This window comes from Saccostrea cucullata, unplaced genomic scaffold (assembly GCF_032062105.1).
Source record: "Saccostrea cucullata isolate Sc308-1 unplaced genomic scaffold, CSIRO_AGI_Scuc_v1 ctg17204, whole genome shotgun sequence".
Classification (NCBI taxonomy): domain Eukaryota; kingdom Metazoa; phylum Mollusca; class Bivalvia; order Ostreida; family Ostreidae; genus Saccostrea; species Saccostrea cuccullata.
In genome coordinates this window covers 1-11,558 of record NW_026938234.1, presented here as the reverse complement: position 1 = coordinate 11,558, position 11,558 = coordinate 1, and the positions used below count along the sequence as shown (strand labels likewise).

Sequence of the window (11,558 nt, the reverse complement as noted above, 5' to 3'; positions counted from 1 at the left end):
TAGTCTTTTTATATCAACCTCCGTGTTCACGTTTTTGCACAAATTATGAAAAAGAGGACAGAATACTAAAACAAATAAAAAAAGAACATTGCTATTTAAGGTTTCGTCAAAGGTAAACATGTCTTAAAAATTATTTTTACAATTGCTCCAAAACTGTGTGTGATATAAAGTCAAAACGTTTACAGTTTTTAAATATATCACTGATTAATAGATAGAAAGTATTACTTGATAACAAATATTTTTTATCAAGTAATATTTTTATCTATTTGCATATAAACAATGCAGTATTTAAATCTTCTGTTGTTAATCACGTGTTATTTCTCTCGAAATTTTCCAAAATCACTTTTTCGAATGAATGGAGATAACAACAGTATTCGAATTAATTTTTTTCAATCAAACCAGTTTAAAGTACATTAAATTTTGCACTTTGCATATCAAATATGTTTGAATAACGTGGAGATAACGAAAGTATTTGAGCTCAAAAGTAATTAAACATTACTAAACAGGAGCGGAGCAAACAGGACCTCCAAAACATCAGAGGTGGGATCCATCCATTGGGGAATGAGCTTTCCCTCCGCCCGGTCACACCCGCCTTTTACTTTTTTTCATGATCGGGGAGAATAAGGGAAAATCCATTGACAATTCAATGTGTAAATCATGGCTTTAAAATGAAATTAATACAATTATCTTTTAATCGTTCTTTTTGTTTTGTTTTTATTTTTATTTATTTATTTTTTTAAAATATGAACGACAATAAATCTCTCAAAAAGGAATATATTTTTTTAAAACTTTCATCTAAAAAGGGATAATTTTAATGTTAAGGTAGGATTTTCTCACATTTCTTGTATTTAAAAATTAATGAAATTTTCAAAGAATCAAAAAGACAATATCACAAAGTGAAGGTATCAGATAGTTAAATTTGACCGTTTAATATTAGAGGCAAGGTCAGGTCAAGGTCATTCCCTTTTTTCCTGGACATAAAGAATAAAAAAGTACTGTTTCCAATCATGCGATCCCTACTTGTAATTTAAAAGATTGAATGTTTTTCTTTTCACATAAAAAGATACTATCATATAGGGCCTATAAATAATTACCAAATTGACATGGATAATTTAAAGAAAATGGATATTTGCTAATCCGAATTTCCTCTACTTTTCTTAAATTTTTAGGATTCATTAGTCATTTTTATATGCTTCCATATTTAACTTTTTCCAATTTTCACATATAGTAAAGTTGTCACATACAGGTAAAAATGATACAAAAACTAAAAGTTTTATGTTTTTGGGGAAATAACACTTTTTACTATTTTTGGCTAAAACTGTACTTTGATTTGAAGCATTTAAAAGCCAACATAGTTCTAGTATGTGTGAAAATTCTTATTTTATTTCTATAAAAGGAGGATATTTTGAAGTAACTCCTTTTATATAGAGTGCCTTCATATATAGGATCTTTCAAGTAATGATGAAGAAAAATCGATTTTTCTGATTTAAATGGAGTAAATTATTATACTATAATACCTGAGACGAGGGTGAAGTATAGAGTAGAAAGGTGTTTTCTTTTAAAGAAAATGAAGAATTTTTACTGCTGATGAAGAGGAAAAAAATTCGTGGCCAATTAACCCCCATGACTCTTGGGAAAGGCAACCATGCTGACCATTACACCACCGACGCTTTGATAATTTTTGGTAATGTTCTGCTTAAAACAGATACACGTAGTATTACCTGGAAGTCTTCCTTTGACTTTTATAGGTTTAAAAAAATGTCATTAATCAAGGGTAAAAAATTGTCATTGGGCCTCTTTTACCTGCATGCAAAACATTATTACTTGATTTCTGAACTTTCTTTTTTTTCAAGTTTCAAATTAAAAATATCAGGCTTTTAATTTCTTTATATTGGATTACACACCTAAAACATCTTATAATTGTGTATATGTATAGCTTTTGGCTAAACATTTTGTTTGTAATTATTCTATTTTACATCTGTATTTCTTGGAATCCGAATATGCCCCAGGATACATGAAAATAATATATATCTTGTTTTCATGCAAAGCAACATCTTACTGAATGTCTTTCTGATCTGTACATTATTTTTGGCTTTTACAATTTTATGTGAAATTAATTTGTACATGTATTGTTTCATTTGATTGTTTTTTTATGTTATTTATGCAGGAGAAAAAATAAAAGTACTCAGAATTATATAAAGTATGTTAAGGGGCATAAAGATTTGAAATTATATCATTATGTCGAATTAATGGTCTATTTAGTTTTCTTGAAAGTTAAACTTACCAAATATTACTGAAGTGGTCAATTTTTAGTCAAAGTTTTTTTTTTTAACTTACAATTAACTACTACATATAGATACTATTAACTTTTCGTAGGAGAAAGATCTATATTTCATACATTAGAAACGACCATCATTTACAAACTGATTTTAGCATTTTATGTTTGCTTGTACACAGGTACATGTTTATAAACAAGCATAAGTTCTGTCTGGATAAAAAAAAACTCTTTGTTTAAATCTTGATGTGTACACCTTCCTGAAGAATAACTTGGCTTAGTCCAATCAAATAAATGACCGCTACAAATGTAAAACCAAATGTCAATCAGCACTACAAAACTGCCACTTATGTATCGAAAAGGACAAACATATAGTATTATTGCTGGATTATATTAGTTTTGCCCCGTCAAAAGGCGAATAAAATGCACATTCAATTGTCTGAATTATTTTAAATGTAAAGGTTGTGTCTTACCGCTGAGTCTAGAATTTTGTGACAGAGTCAAAAAATGAATTAAAAATCGGCTATAAAAACGCATTAGTTTGTATCATTGCCTTTAGAAAATTAGCCCTTTTATAAAGAAGCAAAAAATATTCATTTGAGAACACAAGCTTCCTTGATTGATATTTTATCAACAGAGTGATAATAAAAAGCCGTTTGCAATGCTAATGAATCCTCATAATTTTACAAATATAAATAGACAATGTTATTCCTTTTTTTTTTACAAACATAGGAGGCGTCTCCATATGAGTGAAAAATTCTCGAGAGGGACGTTAAACAACATACAATCATTAAACAAACATAGGATACATCTATCTAAGGTAGGCTTATCATGATAAGGAATATTTCTTTTAACATTGCGTAAATATGGGCGTGACTCTACTGAGTATTTGCCAAGGCTTTCCTATTTAATAATTCGAGTAGTGATAAGCCCTAATCAGTGTCTGTAATCTGCATAACTCTTTTTAGATTATTTATGGAACAAAAAATTATCGATATGCTTTTATTTTAATATTTTATATTTCAAACTAATGAATAAAAAACAACAAATTATATATGAAATCTAGAAAGCCTCTTTTTATGCCCCCGTTGATAATTGAAATTATTTACAGGGGAAAAACCCAAAAAATGCGTCGGCCGGAAATTGAACCCGGATCCACTGCTTGGAAGGCAACCATGCTACCATTACACCACCGACGCTGTGACTTCTATTGGAAATGTTAAAGTATGTAAAATATTTTTTACCTGGAAGTCTTCCGCTTAATTAGCAATTATAGTTTTAAAAAGGTTATTAATTAAGGAAAACAAAAAGAAATGACGATTCTCTTTCACCTGCGGGCAAAACATAATTCTTTACTCCTGAAATTTATTGATATAAAAATAATTGGTTTTTTTAATCATATGATGTACAAACCTTTAAAAAATTGAATGTGAATAAGTACATCTCTAGTCCAAAAATTGTGTTTTTATTTAGGTTTTTGTACATATGTATTTCTTGGAATCGAAATCATCTGTTGTTGTAAAAAGCCTTAAGCTGCGGTGGGGTAGTGTCAGAATTTTGCAAATCTCAATTTTTGGAGCCTTTTGACCTCATCTTCTGCCACTTACATTTTTTTAGCCATGTCTGTTTGCATACAAATACGATTTTGGAATATTGTCATTTTGATGTATTATTTTTGATGTATTATACCACTTGTTGTGTTTGCAATTGGTTATAAATTCCAAACTTCTATTATAAATGTTTGTAAGTTAAGACTTGTACATTTTTCTCATGCATGTATAATTTTTACTTGGTCTCAACCGGAGTTTGCTTGTCAAATTTTGGTTATTGTATATACTAGCTTGTAATCTTCAAGCCTTAATAAACAACAATTTCAACACATAATTGTGTTTAATTATAGTTTTCTAAGTTATCGTTCATTTAATTTTTTGGAAAGAGGAACAAAAATACATCTACATGTAGTTGTTATGCATAGAAACATGTAACCAGTAAAGGTCTTCCTAACGTGTACACATTTTGTTTTCATACTTTTACAAATTTATTTTCTTTCATTTTAATTCTTTTGATGTTTATTTTTCAGGGAAAAGCATGAAAGTAAATGTACTCAGAATGATATAAATTACGTTTAGGGGAATAGAGGTTAACATATATTTCACTATGTCGTATACCTTTTTAGCGGGATATATTTTTTATGACAAATGCAGTTTTTTATAAAAATTTTTAATAAAGAATGTTGTAAAAAAATTAAATTAGCAAAACTACGAAATATTTTTTATTTGAAGATTTCTTGTAAGACAAAGGCAATATAGAAGACGTCCATTTATAAACTAATTTTAGTGTATTATAAATATTGTTTGGATAATTTTTTGTTTAAAATACATCATTAGGACACCTTGCTCGATTAATAACATAATTCAGTCCAATCATATAAGAGACAACACACAAAATAAAACCAAAGGTCAATCAGCACGCGTACGACAAATCTGCCACTCATTTATCCAATAGGAAAATATTTTTTGTATAATTAGATCATACTAGATTTGATACTGTCAAGTGACGAATAAAATCCATATTGAATAGTCTTTATTATTAATTCAAACATATAGAAGATACGTAGTAATCTTGAAACTATCGAGTCCAGAAATACAGTAAATGACATAGACAAAAAATTTAAAGGATGAACTTCATTTATGAAACAAACATTTATTTAAAGATAATCAATAAAAAAAAACTCATAAAATACAAATAGCGTATTAATTCCTGATTCTCTTTTATTAATTTTCATAAAAATGTTTGTATACAAAAAGTTTGTACCATTCACTACAGAAAATAAGCTATTACTAAAGTACAAAAATTAGGATTTAGGATTTATTTGAGTAAACAAGCTTCCTTGGTTGCCTTTTTAATCAGCAAAGTAATAACAATGTGAATGATTCATCATAATCATTATAATCATAAATAGCCAATGTTATTCTTTTTATAATCATAGAGTATAAGTACATTTATTTAAGACAGGCTTATTTATTTTAACGATAGGTTAATACAAGTATCATCCATTTAATTATATCTTTAAGGTAGGATTCTTCTCTGGTTTTACTAGATGGAATATTCAAAGTATATTTGTTTATATGTCTTATATATTTAGATGTAAGCATTTAAAAGACCATATTTTTTTTTCCTATCACAATTATACAACTTTAAATAGAAATGGTAAACTGCATTTGAAAACTAGCAGGGACTCTAATATTTTTGGCGGAATGGTGGCGTATAAAAAAATATCTTCTTTTCTGCCTCTCAATATTATTATAGAACTTTGAATTTAGTTATAATTTTTACGCAATCAAAGACTAGATGAAATTTCCGAATGTAAGTTAAATTAATAATAAGGGACTAAAGTTTCAAAATATATCAAATGAATAAAATTTTTCACACATACTAGAACTATGTTGGCTTTTAATTTCAAATCTTAGTACGGATTTGAGCCAAAAATCCGTAAAAAGTGTTATTTCTCTAGTATGGTAGCATCTTTTTATAAAAACATTCAATCTTTTGAATTACAAGTAGGGATCGCATGATTCAAAACAACACTTTTTTTATCTCTTAATGTCCAGGAAAAAGGTAATGACCTTGACCTGACCTTGCTTCTAATATTAAACTGTCAAATTTAATCTCAATGATATCATCATTAGTGATATTGTCCTCTTGATTCTGTTAAAAATTCATTAATTTTTAAATAGAAGGAATGCGAGAAGAATTCACCTTAAGTGGTTTACAGAAAACAAATTTAAATATCATATGAAAACAGAGTCAAACCTCTTTTCATGGCTCCATGTTGAAAATTAAAACTAAATTTCGTGAACATCCGTTAATTGTTTTGTACATATTATATCATCCTTTCTGCGAAAGGTTTTTAAGCTTTAATTCTAGTTTCAGACTTGCATCTATATCCGAAAAAATGGATTAGAAACTTTTTATTGACTAAATACTGACATAAGGTTAATCTTATGAATGAAATATGAAGATAAAACCCAGAAAATCAAGCTCAAAAGTCACGCATGTATTTAAAGCAGAGCAAACACAGACCTCTAAAAATTACGAGGTGGGATCGAGTGACATAGAGCAGTAAAAATCTTCATCAACCGTACAATACGATGATTTGTAAAAACATTGTGAACCACAATTCATAGCTTTAACTTTATTATTTTGATGTTATTCAAACGATCAGTTTCAATAAATTGTCAGCTTGTTTTATTCTAGTTATACTTCGTTTCAGTTATGTTCGTTTTGATTAACACTTTTTAAATCATATTCTATTGTTTTAAGATTATATGATATCTTTACAAATACATGAAATATACAATTAATTTATGTTTTATCACTACAGTGAGACCCTGTTTTTTATGCTTTAATTTTTTCAAGTTGAAATTTAAAGGATACTTAAGATAAAAATCTGTCCAGTAATCTTAGCGACCTTAACATCCTCATCTTACCGACACATTTATTTAATGTTTTCGGTGTCAAGTTTTATTTTATTAATTGCTTAAACGACGTAAAAATATATTTTCCATAATAAATATTTTGATTATAATATTATGGACTTATTTATAGTGAAGATAATTGGTTGTAATTTTATTCATGCACATTCAAAAAAATAATTCATAGTACGTTTTTAAGATTTAAAACACCATCAACATTTTATCTATTCTGCCAAACCTTTTAAATTTCACCATATAATCCTTCAGCTCATTTCATCGTCATTTGTACACGGCTTCCGTCTGAACTATTTTTTTCTTCATACTTTTTCATCTTTCAATTGAATTGATTACAATATTCGGATAAAAGAAATCTTTTTTCCGCAGATTAGTCTTTCTGCTTGTAGTCTGAATTTAGTACCCAGTCGTTCGGCAATTTTTATGGTCGTTAAAAAGGCATTTTTTGAAGTTCAACCCGCCGATTCGTCGGTTGAGTACATGTAATATGTTCTCGCCAACTGTTAGGTCATTATTTTTATTTTGACTACTGATTACCCTGTTTACCCCCAATAATTCATATGGCTCACGGCAGGTGTAAAAGGACGACAGGGGATGCTTACTCCCCCCAGACATTTGATCTTTTTCATGATTTCTTGAGTCTCCAGAGGTCCTTGCTTTTGTCCAGTTTGAATTGTCGTATTAATAAAGATTGATCACTGTTTGTTATCTTTACCGGTAAAAAGTATTTTTAGGCTGTGACGTCATTTCATTAACATCAAGTTTCTTTTAATCAGCTTGTCATCATGAAGTTAAAAAATTTGTATACAAAATGTCTTTTTATTTTTACTTCTTCATTTTTGTATAATTATTATAATACATGATGGTTTGAAGAAATTAATAATCTTACCTGGATGTTTCGATATCACAGTATTTATAAATATCATCATGGAGATATTATTTTGGATAAATTTTTGTCTTAAACTGAAAAAAGTATATATTTCAGAATGCAAAGTATATTGGCGTATTAATATTTATAGGACAAAATCAAAGGAGATGCGTCGACCGGGAATTGAACCGGATCGACTGCTTGGAAGGCAACCATCCTGACCATTACACCACCGACGCTATAATTCTTCTAGTATATGTCAAGGTATACGGGGATAATTTTTACCTGGAAGTCTTCCTCTTAATTGACATTAATAGTTTTAAAAAGATTATTAATTAAGGAAAACAAAAACAAAATGACGAGACTCTTTTACCTGCAGGCTAAATACTTTTATTTATTTTTCAGGTAAAAACTTGAAAGTAGACAGAATGATATAAATTATGTTTAGAAGCATAAGGTTTAAACTAGGGATGTCAACGAGTACCCGGTTAACCGGGTACTCGATCGAACGTCCGAGTATCGAATACTAAAATCGGTACTCGGTTACTCGGATGTACATTTTAAAATAATTCTAAGCTTATTTATTAATGCATTAAAATATCGGTTTTAAATGTAAAATGTTCATTGCACTTATACATACAGTAAAACAGGGTTTCCTGAGCCTCTAAATGACCGTTATCGCCTGTGGCAGTGTTTATACAGTAATTACCATGACCAAGCACCTGTTACCTCGCTTTTCTCATCTTCGGCTGTCTTCTACCCTTATGTTTAGTTTGTTTTAATTTTTTGTATTCATTGAACATCGTTTAAGGTCTATATTATGTTTAAATAAATCAGATAATTTTGTCAATTCTCCAAGAAACCGTAAATTCTCGGGGAAAGAGACAGACGATATTGCACGTGCGATTGTTGATATGGATGCGTTTGATTACGTGCCAATTAATGCAAATTATTGAATGCAAAGGTTTTAAAAATTTTATGTCCATCGTTGCACCAAACTACAACATATCGTCTCGTAATTTTAATGAAATCAATGATCGAAAATTGTACGAAGATCGTAAATCCGCTCTGTTAGAACTTGATCAAGTTGATACTGTACATGTATAGCTCTGACGACTTATCACTTGGACGTCAAACACATTGATAGAGTTACATTACAATTAGGGAACAGATTATTTTTTAAAACAAAACCATTGTGAGCCATTTATGATTTTATATCTCGTACTTATCTGATAAATAAATTGGACTTAAAAAATGTTAGATTAAATTTCGTCGGGCACCAAGTGGTCATAATTGTTACAACACAGGTTACGGTAAACCTCCCATCAGACCATGTGGTTTTATTTCAATGTTTTACAGTTATCAATTAAATTGTTCATATTTATTTAGACTTTTACCGAGTACCCGGGTACTCGATCGGAAAAACGCCCGAGTAACCGAGTATTAAAAATTGACCGATTTGACATCCCTAGTTTAAACATATTTTTTATGCATTTATATATGGAGTATTTATTAAATATTTTTAGTTAAAGAACGTACAGAACATCTCACAATTAGCAGCACTACTAAACACTTTTTATATGAAAATTTCTTGTAAGACAAAGAACTTATTATTATTATTATTTTTTTTTTTTGCAATAATTAAGAAGACATCCATTTATAAACTAGTTCTTGTATATTATAAATACTGTTTGGATAATGTTTTGTTTAAAATGCCTCATTAGTTCACATTTATCGAAGAATATTGGGTAAGTCCGATTATGTAAGTGACAACACACAAAAATAAAACCAAAGGCCAATCAGCACTACAATACTACCACTCATTTATCCAATAGAACAAAAATGTTTATAGACTAGACCATACCAGTTTTGCCACTGTCAAGTAACGACTAAAATCCAGATTGAATAGTCTGCTGGATTATTCTTAAAAATGTAGAAGATGCGTAATAACCTTGAAACTATCGAGTCCAGCGATAAATGATAACTATAAAAAATAAAATAATTTAAATGGTTGAATTTCATTCATAAAATAAACACTTTTTTAAAAGTGATAAATGAAAAGCTTAATATGAAAAATTATAAATACAAACAGCTTACAAATTCATCATCCTGATCTTGTTTGTATACAAAATGTCCGAGTTTGTACTATTCACTTCAGAAAATAAGCTTTTGTGTAAATTACGAAAAATCGGATTTATTTGAGAATACAAGCTTCCTTGATTGCCCTTTTTTGATTAGCAAAGTAATAATATACAATGCGAATTGTTAGTCAGAATCATCATTATTATAAATAGCCATTTTTTTTTTACAATCATAGAGTATGTATGTATGTATGTACGTACATTTCTCTAAGACAGGCATATTTTTTACGCATGGGTAAATATAAACATGTATCCTATTCAAAAATATTTTTTTAAAATGGCTTATAGAAAACAAAATGTCATATGAAAACAAGACTCAAACCTCTGTCTCTGTTGATAATTTAAATTTTATTTCGTGAACACTCGTTAATTGTTTTGTACATAAATGTCATTTTCCTAGTGAAAGGCTTTGTTGCTTTTGGATTTTAGACTTGCGTTTATATCCGAACAAAAATGGATTAGGAACTGGTTATTGTCTAAATACTTTAGGACAATCTAATGAGTTAAAAATGAAATAAGAAGATAATAATCAGGAATCAAGCTCAAACGTTCATTAAATCAATGCATACGTGTATTTAAAGCAGCGCAATAACAAACCCTTAAAAATATCAGAGATGGGATCAATTGCAGGTGAAATGGAGGAGTGAAAATCTTCATCGGAAATTATAAAAACATTGTGATTTGACTTTATTGATTTGATGACTTGATCAAACGAACAATTTCTGTTATTTGCTACTGGTTGTACATCCATATCTCTTGTCCTCATTGTCAATTTTTTTTCACTTCTAACATTAGTTTTTATGTGCAGATTCAATAGCATGAAGCTGTACATATTTCAATAAAATTCAAACCTATAGAGTTAATAATTAAGCATTTATCCTAATATGTAACCGGTTCAAGTATGTTTGTTTAAAAACCACTTTTTAAAAATCAAATTCCCATGTTCATAACGTTAACATTTTCATATAGCTCAAACAAAGTCTTCACAATTTGTATATAGATAATCAATTTATATTTTTTATCACTTCAGTGATACTAGTACCCTGTTTAACGTTTTTATTTTTTCAAGTTGAACATTAAAAGGTACTTAAAATATAAATATGAGCAATAATCTTAGCGACCTCAATGATCCTCATTTAACAACACATTTATATGTTTTCGGTGTCAAGATTAATTCATTGTTTATATGACATTAAATTAAAAATATAAGGGCCTAATATACATTATTTTATTTTTAATATGTGGTGTTGTTTATAGTGAAGATAATAGGATGTAATTTTATTTATAAACATTCAAAACAATAAATTTATATTAATTTTTTTCAAAGATTTAAAGCACCTTCAACATTTTATGTATCTGCCAAACCTTTTAAATTTCACCAAATAACCCTTCAGCTCATTTTATCATCATTTATACACGGTTTCCGTCTGAATTATTTTTTTCTTTATACTTTTTAATCTTTAAATTGAATTGATTGCAATATTCGGATAAAAGAAATCTTTTCTGCAGATTAGTCTTTCTGCTTGTAGTCTAAATTTAGCACCCTGTCGTTTAGCAAATGTTATGGTCGTTAAAAAGACATTTCTAGAAGTTCAATTTAACCAGCCGTTTCGTCAGTTGAGTAATATTTTCTCGCCAACTGTTAGGCCATTATTTTTATTTTGACTGCTGATTACCCCGTTTACTCCCAGTAATTCATATGGCTCATGCCAGGTGAGAAAGGTCGACAGGGGATGCTTTCTCCTCCCAGGCATCTGATCCCTTTTCTTGACTTCTTGAGTCTC

The 11,558-nt window shown here is 29.0% G+C and overlaps 1 non-coding gene across 1 annotated transcript; it reads right to left on the bottom strand.

The window, feature by feature from the left end:
• Positions 1–3,403: 3,403 nt before the first annotated feature.
• On the bottom strand, positions 3,404–3,474 carry Trnag-ucc (transfer RNA glycine (anticodon UCC)). Its single transcript has one exon. It is a non-coding gene; the product is annotated as a tRNA-Gly (tRNA).
• Between the last annotated feature and the right edge of the window lie 8,084 nt (positions 3,475–11,558).